The sequence below is a fragment of the Lonchura striata genome, chromosome 6 (assembly GCF_046129695.1).
Source record: "Lonchura striata isolate bLonStr1 chromosome 6, bLonStr1.mat, whole genome shotgun sequence".
Classification (NCBI taxonomy): domain Eukaryota; kingdom Metazoa; phylum Chordata; class Aves; order Passeriformes; family Estrildidae; genus Lonchura; species Lonchura striata.
In genome coordinates, this window is record NC_134608.1 from 44325564 (window position 1) to 44344266 (window position 18703).

Consider the following 18703-nt stretch of genomic DNA (forward strand, 5'->3'; position numbering starts at 1 on the left):
TACTTCTACCTGCAGCCCTTCTGTGCCCTGCTGCTTCTGCTTGCAGGTTCATACTCAGTGCTCCTCTGGCAGCCTTGGCAGATGTAGTGGTGGAGGGCTGGTTTGTAGAAATGTCATTCACCTGGATGTCTGAGGAAAAGGGGGGTCAATGCAGCAACTAAACAGTGTCCACCATTGTAGGTATTTATGACCAGTGTGCTCTAGAGCAAGGCTAGGGCTTCCTAAAACAGCATCAAGCAACAAGAGCAGATGATAAAACAGAAGAACTTGTAAGTGAATCATGCCCTTAGAGGAAAAAGCTGTTTTCCTGGAGTGGATGATCCTCCTAACTCGTAGTTCAGCCAGCCCCTTAATGAGAGCTGCTTTCCTTTTCCTTTAGTGTGAAGGTAAGTACAAGTAACTCTGGGCATCAGGATTTCTGGATTGGTCTTGTTCACTGAACAACCTTCCTGTCTTGGAGAATCTGGAACAAAAACTCCTAGTCATTTCCATGGCCGCGTCCTCCTGTACAGATGTTTGTGTTACAGATACCTTGAAAACAAATGTGTTCCCTCAAGTGGGGCAAGTGGGCAGGGTTTCCACAACCCCAGTTGTGCCCCCTTCCCATGATGCATTCTAAATGTACATGTGAATTGGTGGATCTCAATATTTCCGTAACCTTGGTAGCAGGGGAAGGTGTATGTTTGTCACCTGTATGAGAACCTGACAACCTGGCCGTGTTTCTTGTCCTGGTTGCAAAGCACTGTGGAGCTCACAGTGGTTTGACTGCCAGGGACTCCATTTAGCCTTGACACTCATTGCCCAGCATACAGCTGAGTAGGTTTGGGGTGACCACAGCACCTTTTAGCAGGTTGGAGAACTGGAAGAAGTGTATCATACATAGGCTTTGCCGCCTTGTTGTGTGTTATGTGTAACAGGTTCAGCTATAAAAGAAACACCACAACCACTATGAAAAGGACAGGCTGGCTGACTGCAGATTTGGGAGCGTCCTGTCACATGTAGTTATGCTGCCAACCCCTTACGTAGCCAAAATATATGTTCATGTCTCATTTGGCTGGGGTTTTTTTCTGGTTTGTGCATTTTACCTAGTACTGTCAGTTTGCCTTCCTTAAAATCAGCTCAGAAGCAGTTCTTTGCTCCTTATATTTGTATGGTTGGTTGCCCTTTTTAGAATGAAAGGTTGAAGGCTTGGGAGCTGTGCAGAATGAGACCTACTGAAAGTCAGCTAAATTTGCATTATATCTTCTAGCATCATGCATTTTCTTAAATCCCCCTGCACTGTAAGTATTCTCTTGTTTGGGCTGGGTCTTAAGTAAAACTCTGGCCTTGCATAATCTCTGTTGGCCCTTCCTAAACTTGATTTCACAAAGTAGGAAGGTTATGGTGGCTTGCTGTTGTTCAGCATCACTTCATGGCAACAACAGTAATATTTCTTTGCTCTTTTTTGCCTGCTATAACTCCTGCTTTTTGCCAGCCGAGGGAGCTTCTGTGGTAGTTGTGCTTGAGTTCACATATCTTGTTTACCAATATTTTATAACTATTTTATAACTTTTTTTATTATTGCAAGGTATACAGGTTATTTCACTGTTACTCCTCCCCACAAAGGAAATCCATTACTTCTTCCCAGGCATCTACATTTGATTTAACTGTAATTTTACTTGGATATATTCTTGCAAGGAATTTGATCACAACAGTTCCTGCCACAGACACAGGAGCTTGGGTGGTTAAGTGGTGGTGTTGCAGGACTCCTTGTTGCATGTGCAGGTATCTCAATGCCGAAACAGATACGGGGCCAGTGAAACTGTTGCTTGGGAATGGCTTTAGCTTAAGAAGCAGAGATTTGAGTGTTTGATTGTGTGTTTCAGTCAAGTGTGGAGCTATTGATGGAGCCAGCAAACCATAGGTTTTTCCACTGCTGCTTTATGATGTTCATCAGAAGTCAGTTCTATTTAATAATTAAATTTATAGTACTTTTTACTTCAGTCCCCATTCATTTAAGAGTTTGACTCGATGATCCTTGTGGGTCCCTTCCAACTCAGAATATTCTGTGATTCTGTGTAATTCTCATGTTTAGCCACACTGTGACAACATTGGTAAGCTGATAGATCCAATAAGATGTGGCCAGCAGGTCAAGGGAGGGATTCTCCCCCTCTACTCTGCTGTCGTAAGATCCCACCTGGAATGCTGTGTCCAGGTCTAGAGTGCTCAGCACAGGAAAGACACGGGTCCAGAGGAAGGGCACAGAGATGGTCAGAGGGCTGGAGCACCCTGAGCTGCATGAGGCTGGAGGTTGTGAGGACAGGAAGAGAGCTGGGGTTGTTCAGTTTGGAGAGACCTTAGAGCACCTTCCCGCGCTGAAAGGGGGCCTGCAGGAAGGCTCGAGGGGGACTTTTCACAAGTGATAGGACAAAGGGCAGTGGCTATAAGCTGCGAGACAGGAGGTTTAGATTATATGTTAGGAAGAAATTCTTTCCTGTGACAGTTGTGACATTGGATCGGGTTGCCCAGAGAAGTTGTGGATGCCCCATCCCTGTCAGTACACTCACGTGTTCATTCATCCTACCCCTTCGGCAGGATGTTTCTTTCCCAGATAATTCCTACCTTGCTGCAGAAATATTTTTCAAAATACTTTCTTTCCCTCCTTTGAGTTTGCAAAGAAACCCTGAGGTGAATAAAACTCAAGACAATACTGTCTGCAATTCCATAGCCAACTTGTAAAAACATTCCAAGTGGTAAAGAGGTAAAACTTAACTGATCAACAGTAATACAAAATCTTTGCAAATGACTTCGAAATACAAATTTTCAAAAAGTAATAACCTCTCATTTTTGAACAAATTAACACATAAAACCATGAGGCTGATTATGCTAAAGTTCCCCTAAAACTCAGTGTAGAGAAGCAGGCATTTTCAGAAGTTCAAATTTGACCAGATGGAATTTAACTCATCTTTAGAGAAAAGTCTCAAAATAATTTAAAAATAAATAAGAAATTAAAACCCTGCTTTTATATTCCCCAAGGAAGCCAGCTGGCTTGTCTCACCTGTCCATTGGTTTAGCATAACAGTATTTTGTATCTGGAGATTGCTCTGTAAAATGCTTGTTGCATTTTACTGGTTCATTTTCCACACCTGCACTACTTATGGGTTTACCTGTTGCAAACTAGGCTCCAGCGGAGATGCCAGTAATACTCAAAATACTCAAAATTTTCCTGTTTGAGGTGACACCGTGTTTCTCCCTGGGCTTGTTTGTGCTGGTGTCTGCCAGCTGCAGCTAGCTGTGCAGGGTTACAGCGGAGGTGTGACTCTGAGCCGCTGTCTGGGGTCAGGGCAAACCTGCAAAAGTTGCTCGCTATTGCCCACCCGTCCCTTCATAAAAGGACTCTGCAGCAGGATATTGGGAGTTATGTTTGTTTGTACAAAGAGGAAAGATCTCCAGAAGCCAAAACACTTAATGCAGCTTTGCTTCAACGATGGCTTCTCCGCTTCCTCTCCTTCACGGTTCTGGACTAGCTTTTATCCATTGACTGTTACCGTTCCCAGCACAAGGTGGCACTAAGATTCCAAGAGAGGGACTTCTCAGCCATGCAGCCCTGCTCCCGGTTAAGAACCAGTTTGTATTAGTTACAAGTTATTTGGCCATTTATTATTTTGTATGTGGGGTATCCTGGGAGTGGATCTGAGCATTACATGAAAGAAGCAAACAACCAGCCATGCTCGGCAAGGACAGTTTGGGAATACCTTGGTGCTGGATGCTGCTGTGCTTTTGCCGGTTTTAATCCTTTTGCATTCCACCAGGAGTTTCCCCTTCAGCACTTTCCAGCCTTCTCTGTGCCTGTCTCTCGAGTTTCCTCTGTTTCCATTAGTCAGAACAACTCCTGCCAAGGGCAGGCAGGCCGCATGTGCTGCTGTGCCCTGCATCCTGCTGGGAGCCACTTGCCACTGTGTTAAAGGTCCTTGTGCAACGGGCACCACCAATACAGGAGCAGTGGGACATGAGGGGAAAAGAGTGGAAAAAAGCAAGCAGTGTATCATCCTCCTCTCGTCCCCTGAGTCTATAGGAATTCTTTCTTGGTCGAGATCCAGTATTAACACTTGCCTCAGGAATGCCGTAAGGGTTCTTGAGGGGGAAGGGCTGTTGGCTGGTCTTACAGCTCCCAAAATCAAGTGAGAGCAAGTTGGCTGCTGCCTGTCCTGTTGCTATGCAGTACTTTTAAATTAGTATTTGCTATGGTGTTGTACCTCCATGCTGTGTGCTAGCAGCTGTAGGAAGATCCTGGCCATCTAGGCAGCATCTCTTTCTGGAATACTGAACTCTCTCATGTTTGGTTTACTTGCTATTCTCCCACACACAGTGAGGTATTTATTATCTGAGCAGACTTGGTAGAATAATTTCTGTGAAGTCTTAACAAAAATGATGGATGAATACAAAAACTGAAAAGTGTAGCTGAACGCTACCTGACTTTCATTCAGCCCAGGCTATGTGGCCGTTTTCTTTGTTCTGCAGCCCTGCCTTGCTGCTCTCAGAGAAACCATGGGGCTTAGTCCACAGACCCTTACTTTTGCCCATGCCTTTTTTTAGATCAAAAATTACCCAGAACCATGCAGCAACAGTAAACAGCAATCTACCACATATCCCAATGGTCTTGAAGGAGATCAGAGTTACGGTTAGCAGTTCATTCCTTAAGGGAACAGAGCAGTGACACACTTTTAAATAGTACTGATCTTCTAAACACTGATTAAAGTGCAGAGACAAGACCTTCTGTAGAGGTTTAAGAATTCTCTGTCTGACTGGGACATCCAGTCAGAGGTGACAACGGTCAAAGGTGCAGGAAATCTTGGTTGGCTATTATAAGTTGCTTGTGTGCCTTTGAACTGGGTCCAGAATCCAAATTTTACTTGTTTGGTAGAAGCAGAACAATACGTAAATGCTGATCTGCTCTGAAAGTTTGGCTTAGGTTGGGTGCTCCAGAAAGTCAAATTGACTCACAGAAAGGAAGTTGAGGGGATAGGAGGCTCTACCAAATCTATAAAATCTATCAAAACAGCCTATTTAGATGCTTTTAATCAGTGACTGAGTAGTCATAGTTATCAGTGGGTTAAGGGCCCTGAGAACTGAGCTTTTCCACAACTTACTGGGAAATGCCTCTGGCAGAACTAGCAGGCTGGGGAGACAGAAGGGGATCTGCCCCCTCACTGCAAATCTCCCAGTCTGCACATGTGATCTGTGGTCGAGGTGAGTTGGTGACAAGCACAGCACTGTGCACTATAGAGTCTGAGCCATCCCATGCTGCCATTCATGCTGCAGTCCCAGCAACACAGGGGCTGTCTCTGGAGGAAAGGAGAAGTTTGAGTGCCTGGGGATCAAGACTTCTTGGTTGCATTGCGCAAGAAAGATTGCAATGGGTATTCTTTTGTGTAGTCTTGAACATTTCCACCTTATATTTATTACTTCTGTTCTTGTGCTTTCTTCAGACTTGCCTTACTAGACTTGTCTTACACATTACCAAAGCATTCGAAGTCAGGCTCCTCATCTGTGATCTGTCTGCAAAACAGAGATGATCTTGCCCATCACCTAATAAAGCCTTCAAGTCCAAAGAAACTATAAGCTCCTCAGGACAAGGACTTTTCCTAGTTATGCAATTTTTTATGTATTTAGTATTAGCCTTGAATTAGGTATTTATATCTCACATAGTTAGAACAATAATATTATTAGAATGCCTCTTTTTTTTCTTTTAGATTGTAGAAGATATAGGGCAATAGTGACTTTCCTACATTACTTTTTCTCTTTTTGAAAAGCTTTACCCCTGCCCCAACCTATCATATCTGTACAAGTGAGATTTTCACTTCTTTTATGTTGCCAAGCAGATGCAGTTGCAGCCAGTAAGAATCCATTTAGACTAATTAAATGTTGCAAATCCATTATGGCTCTCTTGTTGGCACCTGTAGACACAAAAAAAATTATGTGCCCCTTACAGAGCCTGACTAATGGCAGGGCTTCCCAGTGCTTGGCAGGCAGGAGTGCTGCTGCACTTGACTTCAAAATGGTGTAAGAAGGAGGAGTCTTGGCTGTGGAAAGCAGCTGTAAAGCCAAGAGGAATGGCTGTGTGTCTTGTGACCTTTGCTGATTGCATGATTGTCTGATGTGGAATCATATGATAACTCTCAGAGACCATTAAGAATCAAGCAAGGCTTTCTCACCAGGATGAAAGGTTCTACCAAGTTGTCATAGCATGTGCAAGTAGACAAGGTGGATGATTTTGGTCAAAGTCCAGGGATTCAGAAAGTGTTCGTTTGTTTGGTTTTACACCCTGCCACTGCTTTCTGTTTACAGGCAAGCCTGTCCCTCTCTATAACATGGATATAATTTTTTTCTCATTTTTAAATCATCACTTTTCCACACCAGAGGTCATCAGCTGGGAAAGGATTTAAAAGAAAGAGGCATTTCTAGTATCAGCCAGTATGGTAAATAATCATGAGTTGTTAAGCTCAGCAGAGCCTTTCACCTCTCTAAGGCTGGTTCATGTGGGTATTTACTGGCTGCAGTAATATGCCATTTTTCACCAGTTGGTTCTAATCTTATTGCAAGATCTTCTGAGCTAGATTCACTGCAAAAACTTTAACTGGACTTTGGGATCCTAAAGCAGCAAAGATTAACTAAGTGGTGAATATTTCTCACCATGAGAGCATGTTTCAAGGTTATTCTTCCATTTCTTCACTCATAGCGACTCTAAAATTGTCAGTCCTTACCAGCACTAAAGACTGAAACTGGTGATTTCTGTCCAATTTCCAGCAAAGAGGAAATTCTACTCCAGCATTCACTCTGAAAAGTGCTTGCAAGCACTATTTCCTGGATCCTTGCCTGCTGTGCCACTGGACCACTTCAGTGGTTTGAGAGTGGATCTGGGTGGAGCTTGGAAGCAGCACCAAGCAGGGAGAAGGCAGTGTTGCTGTTGTCTGCGCAGGCTGGAGCGGTGCTTGGCTGTGCACGAGTCTGGAGGTCACAGCTGGCCTCACCAGCTCGGGCTCCTGTAGCCAGGACACAGCCTGTCTGGGAAGGGCAGCACGGGGGTCTTGCACCTTGCCCTCTCCCACTTGAACCTGGAAGCAGGGGGCCTGGCTGCCTGTAAATTCTAGGGGTACATTGTTTGCTTGAGGACTGTTTTGGGTTGTGATTTTTTAACTTTTTTCCGGTCAGGTTTTCCCCAGGAGAGGGAGCAGTCCACACAAATGATGTCGAGGGGGATGAATCTGCTTATTCCAGCTCCAGCTTAAGCGTGTTTGCTGTATTGCCATCAATGTCTTCTTTCCTCGTGTTCCTCATTACCAACTCCTTTTGTTTCACCTTCTGACTCCTCTGGTAACCTTGCAACCGCTCCGGCAGTGCTGGCCCTTCACGGCTGGCATTCAGGGCAGGAATTGCACCTCTTTGCTCTGTAAGCCCCCTTTCCCATCACAGTACTCCCAAGGCTGCTCCCAGTGCCTGGTCCCACAGCCTACATCTGCATAACCGGGCCCTGAGTCAAAGTCACTTCATTCCCAGCACGGCGTCCCACTTGCCTCCGTCCCAAGCCACAGCGCAGTGGCTCGGCGGCAGCTCCTCTGGTCACTATAGCGACAGTGGTCAGGCAAAGGAGGACATTGGTTCATTCAGGAACTCAGGGCTGCTTTGCTGAAAATCTCCTTTTTATTCTAGCTATGGTAACTTCCCGAGGCTTGCTGCTGGTTAGGTATCCATCTGGAGGGTTGACCGCTTCCCTAGCAGATGATTATATTTCCAGTAACATATGCATAGAAAAACAGACGAAAGTTGGGGGTTGTGGAGTTCAAAACCACTGCTGCCAAAGTTCCTGTCTTCATGGTGTCTTTTGTTGCGTCAGGAAAAGTTCCAAAGCACAGTAGCCTGGTTACCACTTAAGGAATGGATTGTGGTTTCTTGTTGACTTACTTCACTATTTATTCCTTCCTTTCCTTCTTTCTTTTTCAAATAACCAAGGGGGAGAGGGGGATGTAACAGAGCTAACTTTGTGTTACTCAAGCCTCTGCTGCATTGTATCCCAGTGCACCTTATATAAAACCATCTACTGACGTGTGCTGTGATTCTTAGCACTGCTGTAAGCTGAACCACTCTGGGAAAATTTCCAACGAATAATGGGTGGAATTCTCAAGGACAAGATGAGGAGGACAGCACAAGGTATCTGTTCAACAGCATTCCTGGGAAACTAGTGTACCAGGGAGGCTGTCATAGCAGTGACTCGCATGAATAATAGTATTACTTTTTATTTTGGTGTGCCACTGGAAAGACCAAAGAGGTTTTGTGTATGGATGACCCTCAAATTAAGGGCAAAACTTGAGAAGGGGATTTGCAGCAAAGACTTGAACTTATAAAGCTTTTAGGGGAATAAACTGTTTTCACTGGATGAGACCTGCAGCTGCCTGCTTAGAGATGGTCATCTCTGGTAAAGACATTCCCTGGGACACATGCAGTCTTTTAAGAGCACATAGCTGCAACAATTGCATCTCTGCAGCGTGCTATCTGAATGTCTGATACAAAGAAGACTACAGACACATGCTGTGATTTTTAATGCTACTGTCAGCTGAACCACTGGGAAATTTTCCAGGGAACATCGGGCAGAATTCTGAAGGACAGATTGAGGACAGCACAAGGTATGAGTGCAACAGCACTCCTAGGAGACTCCTGTTCTAGAGCCATAGCCTGAAACAGGGTAAACTCTTGAGTGTAGCCTCTTTTAAGTTAGTACAAGCAGCCATGCTGAAGCACCTGCAAAAAGCTTGTGTAGTGAGCAGCCCCCTCTACTCCCATTTAACAGTATATAGGCCACGCTTATGTCCCCTTTTCTGTACATGGGCACAGTGGGATTTCAGATATGTGTGTCCTTTCTTTGGGTGGAGGAGTATATTACACCTGAGCAGTGCTGCAGTTCATGAGGCACTAGTTGGAGTATGATAGTTTGCTCTGTCTGTGTTGTTGAGTGTTATCTGAACTATCAGATCATGTAGTTCATGTTGATTTCGCAGCCTGGAGGGTGACACTACACAATGATCAGGGTAAACATTTCATACAGCAGCCAAAGTTCACTCTTGCAGGTCTGAGTTATCGTCTCTTCTTCCAGGTTGCATTGACAAAATGGAATAAAAAAGGAAGGAGGTAAGTGGAAGTGGGTGAGGCAGTTTAACTCATATCATTGATGTGTCCATTCAAAGGGCAACATCAGTCAGCTGAGCATGAGTAAATTCCCATTTATGAAAGCCTGACCTTAGACTCTGGACCTCCACAGCTGAAGAATTACTATAGGGCCACAGAATTACATTTTTATTGAAAAAAGCATGACATGAACCTCAATATAAATACCATCTCCACCTCAGCCTTATAATGTGCTCTGAGATAACAGCATGTATTACTTCACTTTGCCATCTCAGCATAGACCTGTTGGCTGATAACACCCAAGGGATAAGACTCTTAAAAGAGTTTATAATCTGTCTTATAATATTTTGTTCAGAAGAGATGTCTAGGCAAGGAATTCCTGCTTCCTGTTAAGGCTGGGTGTGCAGCAGGTTTTGTCTGTTGATGTTGGCCTGTCTCTTTAGGCTTCATTTTAGTGTCTTTTTAGCTCTTTGCTTCCATGCTTCATTACATCAATCGCATGTCTTAAGATTTAAAGTTATTTTCAGTTGTTCCTTCTACTTGCTGGCATTGCAGTGTCTGGATATGTCAGTATTTAAAAGCACAACAGTGATGCTTAAACTGTGACAGTCATGCATAGTGGACCCCTTTTTGCTTAAGTCTGGGAATTTATTTAAACATGGATGAAAACTACCAAACAGGATAGGTTCTTGTGAGAAGCTAAGTTCAGCTGAAGTTTTGGATGTGGCCTTAGATGGGTTCTGACAACTGCCAGGCTCTCTCACTTTTACTTGCATACAAATCTATGTAGGAAAGAAGTTCCTGTTTAAAGGATTGTGATTTTGTCGGTTTATGTAGGAGTCTGGTTAAAGGGCAGATTCCCAAGTGCTATTAAGAAGGAAGAAAAGGACATTGGTTTAGATAGATCTTCTCTACTGCCCATCGTGTCCACAGTGCTGCAGATGAAAGATGTTTTCAATTCTACTGTGAAAGCAGAAAATTTCTATACAGAAAGCAGCCCAAGTTCACAGAGTCCAAGGGTGGCATTTTTCAATAGTACCAGCTGCTTCATAAGCCAATGGCTGATTTGACCCTGACCTCCATGGTAGTGGCACCAGGCCAACACTGTATGCTCCAGCTAATCATTCCCTCAGGCTCTGTAGATCCTGTGCTATTGTCCTGCTTCTGGGGCACTGAGAGGACACCCTATGTCACTCATGCACTGAGAGCAAACTATGCAGCAAGGGTGGTGACAGTGCTTTAAGCTGCTGCACTCAGCATGCAGGGATGGAGCTGAATCCCTAATTTTGGAATATCACTAGCTAGACCACTGCCACTGAGTGAACATCAGTTGTCTGCTTTGGCATTTGCAGAAGTGCACATGTCACGCTACCTGCTCAACATGAGACTGTGGAAAATAGAGGCCTCCTGAGCTGTGAATCAGAAATAGAGCAGCTGACACCATGGACTGTCCTTATTCCCAGCTGGAAGTACTATTTGCTGCAGTTCAAACTGAACACAGCCTCCCAGCCCTTCCTGCTCTCTCTCTCCTTTGCTCTTACTGTCAGCATGTACAAATCTTTTTGTTGCAAACTGAGATGCTGTGTGAGAACACAATGTCTTCACCCACAGCAGAAAGGCAAAGTTTCTTTACAAAGCCTTCCACTTATGAGGGGACAGCAGAAACATTGGTCCTGTAGCCATGTTTGAAAGCTGTTGTTTCTTCTATTTCTACTAATTTCATGCCTTTCAGCTGCTCTGGAAAGGGATAAAGACTGGATGAGCTAGCAAGAGACAATACAGAAGGTGAGTGGCATTTGCATGGAAGATGGTAACACGAGAAGTGGGGAGGAGGTAGAGAGAATGGAACAAGCACAGAGGTAAGATGACCTTGGCAGGAGAGAATAACAGACAGGGATGGCCCAGGAGAAGGAAGGAAAACAGACAGTGGACAGGGGAGACCTTGGAAAGATTAATGAGACTCAACTCTGCTAAGGCGGAGGGACCTTGCACTGAGATTTCCAGGCAACTGTGCAACCATTTTCTCATGCAGTGAAAGACATAAGCAATCACACTATGTGGTAGAAAGCAGAAATACAAGAATAAGGAATTTTTCTGTTTCCTCTCACAATTCGGTGAAAAATTTTGCCCTTTCTCTAGAGCTGGGTTTTTTCCTAGAAGCCGTTTCTTCAGAAGACATGACCAATTTTGCAGTTCCCCAGAGTCTGGATTTTAACTATACATACAGTATAATGCCTGTTTTAAGAAGTGTCATGCACAAATAGAAATCTGAGATTTTATGACTGGTAGACCGATAATGATTTAAAGAAAATTCCTCTCTCTGTACGAGTTAAGACATGTCAAATTTACTCTTTCTCTAACATCTGTGGCACCATCCATACAAACTAGTCTGAGCAGGCAACATTTTTCATCTTTTTTGAAGTTCTAGTCAGTGGCAGACCCACTGAGAGACCAAGTGAAATCTGTCCTACCAACTCCACCACACACTTGGCAGGTTCACCAAAGCTTGTAGTGTGGATGTCAGTGCACTGTTGAGTTAATAAAACCTTTGAAGCTGCCCTAATTTTGCTGATGTAGCTCTCTCTTGGGCCCTAGAAGTGGTATGCAAGAGCTCAGGTGGCTATTTCTAACATTTTTCCTCAAGTACATTCCACTGTACATGGAGGACGAGCCCTACTTTCCCTTTAGCAATCTAGGCAGGGCCCCATTACTTAGCTTTGCTTCAGGGAAAAGCTGAGGATGGATTGTCTTGCCTACAGGAGTACAAAACAAACAGGAAATACCTGACTGGGCACTGCCCATCCATTCTCTAGATGTGTCCTTTGCAGATGGATTTCTCCCTTTGCTCAGGATCTATGTGTGATATTGTGTCCCAGAGGAGTAGCTGCATCACAACAGTGGTGTTGTCTGTGCAGGGCATGCTCTGTACAGTCTGTCTCTGGGTACAGCATTTGGGAAATCTGCCCAAAGGCAGCTTGCCTGGCACACTACAGTCCTGGATGTTCCAGCTGGGAGTGCCACCCCACCTCTCAGCAATGCTGGGGCTGCAGCCTTGGTACCCAGGCTCCTTGGCTCAGGACTGCAGCTCTGTCTGTCTCTAACTGCCACACTGGAGGATCCTCAATCCGATGGCTTTGGCAGAGCCCCAAGCAGCAGCAGCTTGTTTCAGGAGTGGTTTCATGATACTGAAATGGAGGCATCCTATCCAACAAGCCTTTCCAAATGCACTACATGCATGGGAAGGATCGAGCTCCCCTCTGCCAGTGCTATAGGCCAACAGTGACAACAAATGGGTTGAACATTGGAGGAATCTCTCCTTTGAACACCAAGGTTACTGGATTTTAGTCGATTACCAGCATAGAGAAAATTAGAGTTAAGTGAATTGATTTCTTCCTTCCTCTCATATTTATATGTTAAATTAATATTTTATATTCAGCAAGTCAACTGTGTCTGCAACTGGGTATGAAATACTGAAATTTGCTTTAATTATTCTTTCAGAAAACTCTGCACATCCTACCTGTGTAAAAGATATATACCTACATCTTACTTAGGATACCTCTATTTGCACAGGGTAACTAAAAAGTATTTTGGAATAGCTGGTTTAGCTGTCCCTGGTCGTGTGTTCCTAACACAAATCTCATGAATGGGACAGATGGTGGTATAGAACCTCAAGTGTTTGATTTGGTTGATGGCATGTTTCAAGTAATACAAGTGAAACCCAGAGACAAGAAAGGAGATGTTATTGACTGGTGTTTTTCCAGAGGTTTACACTGCTAAGTTGGCAATTATCCCTGCTTTCATTTCCCCTCAATTTGACACCTCTACCCTTCCTGTGTTGAATGCCTGATACAGTGATTTACATTCTTCCCTTCTAGAAGTGAAGTTTCTTAACCAATTATAAATGAGCAAAAGATGTTTCTTGACAGTCATTTTATCTATTCAGAAATTATAATAATTAATCCAATGTACAGAGGTATTTCACAGTTAGAATAGTTCAGGAAGTGGTTTTAGGATGTATTAAAGAGGTCTCCATACTGTATCTCCTTTCCCACAACAGCCCTAGACACTGGAGACCAAGTCCTTGATATGCTGGGCTGGTGATCAGTGTGGTACGCACAAAGGTCTTTTACCAAGCACTAGTTTGCAGAGGTGGGAAGTTTAAAAGTTGGGAAATCAGATAAGTGCTTGTCAGAAAATATAACTCATAGTGTCTGCAAGGTGTTTCAGTGTTGGATAGGTAGGGGGAAGATGGAGACAGCATAGGAAAGATTATTACAAAAGCAGAGATGGTCTTTAAAACTATGATAGCTTTTCTTGCTTGAAACAGGCAGATGAGCAACTTCTTTTTCTAGCTGTTGGAAGCTGTTGAATTGATTGCAAATATTTGGCTCCACAGCTATGGAGGGGCTCATTCTCTAAAAGCAGCCTGCCTTCCAAGGTTGTATCCAGACCCACAGCATGTTTGGAAAGACACTGGTATGTTGCTGATTTGTGTAATTTTCATTTCTAATGATGATTTTGCCTCACAAAGGAAAACTGGGGTTAACACTGGAGCTGGAGAGAAAAATTATTTGTGTGATGCTTGGAGGGGAGAAGAGGGAGCCCACTGTTACTGTCTCAGAGGGGCAGTGGGCTGGAAGCTACTTCTATGAGAAGTGCAGGCATTTCCTAGAAAAGGATCTCTGAAGTACCTGCTGACTGAAACATTCCAGGCATTCCTGCACTGTGCTGCTAAGCTCCCACAGCAGCAGCTCATGCTGCTCAGGCTGCAACAGCCTGGCCTCAGCAAGTGTGTCCTAGTCAGGGACTGACACACAATTCTAATTAATAAATTTGCTGTGTGGAGTAGCACTGTAAGCTGTGAATTTGCAGCTGCAAGAGAAGATGGATGTGATTTTAGTGTGCTGCTATTGTGAACAGACCAGCCAGGAGCAGGTGAAGGGCTTGCAGCAGGCTACCAACTACGGTGTTTTCGCCAAAGATTTCGTGGGCACTTTGTGCACAGGCCGGAAACTGTACTTCTCTGTAGCCCTTACCCCCTCCTATAGCTGCTCTTTCAAGTTGTGTTTGCATCTACTGTAAGGGCCAGAAACTCACACCATCTCAGTGTCAACAAGCTTGTAAATCATCTACTTAATAGTCACAGGTGAGATAACATATTAAATACTAAAGGCACTGAAAAATCTTTCCCACCTCGCTCACCCTCCCCTGCAAGTACTGAATCTTGTCCAAAGCTGCACAAACAGGATTCAAAGATAAAGACCTTGGGTAAGAATTACTAAAACAAACAGAGTGTGGCATGGCTTGTTGAGGGACTGGCTTCTCAAGGCCAAAGGGTGGGTGTGGAAGAGCACACCACACGCCTTACAGAGAGGAAAGCTAAGAACATTTAAAAAGTACATCTTGGAACTAACTCCTCTTCAGAAGTCTGTAGTATTTTAAGTAAGTTGATGTAGCACGGGAGGAGAATCATAAAAGTACAATGCAAAATGTATTATCTGTGACTTCAGTAACTAGCAGCACAAAAGCTCTCTAAGTAGAGAGATTCTATTCTGCTTAGCAGGGTGCAGTGCAGCGGAGTTATTCAGAGTTAATGCAGTTCTAGCAAGGAAACAACATGCTCCAAGCTACATTTCTGTCTTTCCTTTAAGAATGCTTTGAAAGAATTTAGCATTCTGCTGCAAACTACCTGATTCTGAAGAAAAATAAAGGGCAGGAATTTCCCAGCTTACTTCTTCCCTGCCATGCCATGTGCAGGAAACCTCTCCATAGCAGGACAGTTCCTGGGGGCATGTTAGTTCAATCACCATGCTGTGCCTGCCTATTGATGGCTGGCTCAGTGTCAGGATTTCTTTCCTATTTTTGTTGTTGCACTGATGAAATCCACTGCTAGAGCACTATCTGCTATTGACAGGGGATACATTCTGATCTAAAGGCAAAAAACTTCTTGTCTGTGATCTTGCTAGCCTGTGACCAGCACCTGGGGGAGATATTTGAAAGTGGAACATGATGAGCCACAGGACTAGAGTTTTAAGCGAGTAACACCTCAAAACTTGTTCCTTTTGCAGGTTGATTTTTTTCCCCAGAAGAATATGTGGTCTATAGCTTTAGTCAGTGCCTAGGGGTAATCTCTACATCCCCTTGACTCAAGGCTTGTTTAACTTTCCTATGCTGCTGCAGAGCTATTGTTAGTTTGCAGATAAGGAAGTGTTATCATTTTAGCACAGTCTAAGAGAAAAGGATAGGAGGGAGCTATTAGATTCTCTCCTGTGTTACTCTCTATCTGGTGGCAGGATTGTCCTTCACACTGATCTCTCAAATGTGGTAATAATGACAGTAAAGTTTTATTTTTACTGGTTATCAGCCAAAAGCAACAACTAGGCTAAACCAGAAAATACCATCCTTTCTGCCTTTGCAGCATGTGTGCTCAATCTTTGTGCTGATGCTGATACTTCTCTAGCTCTTTTCTGAAGAAACAAGGAGACACAGACACCTTCATCCCTCCCCAAACAACCTGGTCTACCTAATCCTGGCCATCATCTAAAAGCAGGCCCTCTGCCCTCTTCCCAGCAGGGCAACACACATTCCCACCCTCCCAGTCCAAATCTGCACCAGCTCCCTTCTGTCCTAGCTTGCTTTTGCCATTAAGACATGGTAGACTTTACACAGCTAAATATTCCTACCTCTTTATGTGTGTGTGCATGACAGTCTTCTGGCATTTCCAGGGGGCCATATCACAAACAAGTTGCCAAGTTTGAAACCAAAGAAGACAAATTATGTGTCTGACCAAAAAGCCCCTGTAAGGGCCAGAACTGGGAAAACACATGGACTGATCCTTGTGCAAGCACTTTGCTTTTCTCTGGAGTGAAAATGCTCTTTAAGGACATAACAGAGACTGTCTCACCCAAGGTGTTGAGGACTATACAGAATTTAGGTGTCTCTAACCTCACATGTTTCTCCTTTAAAAGAAAGAAACCTTGCTGCAAAGGTTACAAACCAAAAGGAATTTTGGCCCTCTTGCTGGAAAAAAAGAGTGTTCTGGCTTGCTTAGCTTCCCCTTCATTTGTGTGAACAGTGAGACTATAATCAGGAGGATAATTTCAGAGTAATTTTCCATGGTGTACATCATTATTCTAGATATCTGCAAAGTAGAGATGTACACCAAGCTAGCCAGTCTGGGTTCCTTTTATGGCCAAAGGGAAGAAACTAGTAGTTGTTTGAAGAATTTTCAGGATTAAGTGAACCTTGCCCTTGGTGCTGTTGACTGCACACAGGAGTTTGGGCTGAGCCGAGACACAGGTGTCTGTAGTGAAATCCCACCCTTGGTGTAATAAAATCCATGGGGAGATCCTAAGACCCAAGTCATTCTGCACTGTGAAAGGAAGATGTAGATCCCAATAAAAGTGTGAACAACCTATTAAAAAAAATCATTTTCAGGTTGTGGCTCTACCAAGTTTACATGAAGATGGATGGTTTTTCAATAGGGAAAAATAGGTCTAACAGACCCCTGCAGGCTTCAGTGTGGGGGACAGAACATTGCAGGCAGCAAGTCATTAATTTCAGGGCTGGCTTGCTGGGATATGTAGCCATACAAAACTGAAGCTCCTGTGAGGCTTGCCAGTAGGTACAAATGATGGAAACTGGGTTTTCTAGGAAGGCAGGTGATGATTGCAGAGCACTTCTATTTTTGTTTTTTGAGGTCACCCTATTTGTTTTGAAGTCATTCTAATCCAGGACAGGAAGGGACCAGGAGTTGTTTTTTTTGGCTACAAATTCAGTTTGAACTTTAACTGAGCAGTGTCTTACTGTGGCATGCAGCCACGAGGAGTGATTTTGAAGGGCAGCAAGAGGCAGGATTGGCAGCATCCCTCAGGCTGCATTGACAGACTGGTCATGCACAAGTGCCAGAATGGCCTGACCCAGCTGGTGCCATCACTGCTGCACCTCTGCCTCTCACCTTGGAATAACAGGACTGCTGGGGCTCTGCCAGGGAACAGCAATGACCAGGTAGGTAAGGGGACACCGGTGTCCTTCTAAAGACAAATATAGGATGTCCCACGCCAAATAGGTTAATAACAGGGAAGAGGTGGCCTGGTTCTGCTCTTGTGTTGACACACTACGTGGCTCTGGTTTTGTCAGCATTTTCTCAACAATGAACCTCCAGGAGGAGGGGAATTGTCCTCTTGTACAATTTTCTAGTCACAAGAGGATAGCTGCACAGGTCAAACATTCTACATGGGGAGTATCTTACTGACATCCTGCATACCCTGTCAGTGTCCTAAGCAAGTTATCCATCCCTCACTTAAACATTTCTTAGCAATAGCCTTGGCATGCACACATGAAAGAAGGAAACCTCTTACAAAGGTTTAAATAGGCTTTTTCATTATTTCACAAAGAAAAAAAAAATCTTATCCATTAGCTCTTCATTTAGCATAAATGCAGGTTTCAAAGAGCCTTGCAAAACAATGTGTTGCAAAATCCATGTGTAGGAATAAGAAAACAAATTAAGGACTTATGTTTGGAAGAGCTTATTCTCATTTGAATGATCTGTTAGACAGTCCTAAAACCTCCATGTGACAGGAATCTTACAGATATTGTGCTTGGAGTCAAAATTAAGTTGGATTTTTTCCTGATCTTGTGCAAACCTGGAATTACAGTAATTTTTGCTTTAAATGGTTGATGAGCTAGAATTATTTCTCATAGCAGAGCCAATTGCTGAGATAGAGTATTTTGATACTTTGCATGCCCAGAAAGCATGCTACACTTATATACTGTTGTTGAGAAGCTGGGAGAAAATCCTCTACATAAAGTAATGGCTGTGTCACTGGTACAAAATTGCCTGCTTGAACCCAGCACTAGAGAACGGGGGAGAGGAAATGACATAACAATCAGTCACACTTTGCTTACAATACTTTCTCTGCTCCCATGTGGTGCTGATAACTGCAAAGTAGCTCAGAAGACCTTTTGTTTTTCTCAGCAGAAAAGGTGCACATTGGGTCCAGAGCAGCACTTCTTGAAGTTTAGTTCCTAAATCAGTTGTTTCAGCACCTGTCTAATGTAACTGTGATTCTGTTGGGTACCACACACTTTGGTTCTCCAAGCTGCCGCTGAATCTGCTGCTGGCATTTCTCCAAATGGCAGCACAAGCTTTCCCAGGCCCTGGGGCACAGATCCCACAGTGATATTCAGAGGAACGAGTGCTGTGGTCACTCTCATCCTCCTGCCCAGATGCAGCAATGAATCACTCTATGCATCATCAGATGTCTGGCTGTGAGGCATGACATGTTTTGATGAGCTGTATAGCTGAGATCCCTAATGTCCTACTGGAATTCACAACAGAGAGGTCCCATATGCTGCTGGAGGTCCTTTTCTCTTCCAGAGTGGTGGATTTGCCAGGCCCATGTCAAAGTTTGAAGAGAAGCTAAGGCAGACCTCCATCTGGCCAAATCCTATCCAAAAAGGAAACTCATTTTGAAGAGGACTGTGAAACTGAATTCCTGCAACTGACATAGGGGGAAAAAAATATGGCTACAACGAGCTGGGA

The 18703-nt window shown here is 44.0% G+C and overlaps 1 long non-coding RNA gene across 1 annotated transcript in view; it reads right to left on the bottom strand.

Moving 5' to 3' along the window:
* LOC116183749 (uncharacterized) overlaps positions 1-18703 on the bottom strand; it is a 52367-nt gene that overhangs the window by 23329 nt on the left and 10335 nt on the right. The window lies entirely within an intron of this gene.